This window comes from Boleophthalmus pectinirostris, unplaced genomic scaffold, assembly GCF_026225935.1.
Source record: "Boleophthalmus pectinirostris isolate CB_2022bp ecotype Guang Dong unplaced genomic scaffold, ASM2622593v1 HiC_scaffold_9, whole genome shotgun sequence".
Lineage (NCBI taxonomy): Eukaryota > Metazoa > Chordata > Actinopteri > Gobiiformes > Gobiidae > Boleophthalmus > Boleophthalmus pectinirostris.
Genome location: NW_026571541.1, coordinates 28,506,107 through 28,506,890, shown reverse-complemented (window position 1 = coordinate 28,506,890; position 784 = coordinate 28,506,107).

The following is a 784-nucleotide window of genomic DNA, read 5'->3' as shown; positions in this document are numbered from 1 at the left end:
CAGAACTTCTTCTTTAACCTATTTGCAGTGGTTCAAAGTTACTTCTCACTTGCCTCATCCGAGCATCGCAGTTATTCACCGCAGTGTGTTTATTCACAACTTTCAGAAATAAATGCAAAGTTTTTCATTAATGGTAAAGTGAACAACACATGAAACAGGAAACGCACACCAAGGTTCATGTATACGGGCAAATGCAAGGAACAGAAAAAATAGAAAAAATACATAGCACACGCAGATGACCGATGTCTAATAGCTTTTTAAAATTTTTAAATAATGTTTCGGCAAAAAAACTTCGTCATTTTCGATAATCTTTCGATAATAAATTGACCATATCACAAAAAGCATCTTAGGTCAAAGTCCACAGTAAGTCTATGAGGAGCAGGAGTTTTAAGTTGATGAATCCAGAAGTGCTCTCTTTTTGACAGGAAAGTGAACAACAGCAACATCTAGAATATTAACACGCACTTCTTGATTACTGAACATTAAAATGCTTCATAATTAGAAGCAGACAGCACACAGCAGACATATTTTGACCTCAAGAGCTGCTACTGTGTCGTCACAATACTAAAATTTCAAACTCCATTTCGATAAAAGAGAAAAGTAAAGAAAAGACTCAATACTCGATACTCAATACTGATTCCAATACCACAGTGATAATCGGAAACACTCTTTATTTAGACAATCGAACTGTTGTGGTGAAGAGGGAGCTGAGTCGAAAGGCAAAGGTCTCGATTTACCGGTCAATCTACGTTCCTGGTCATGAGCTTTGGGTAATGACCAAAAA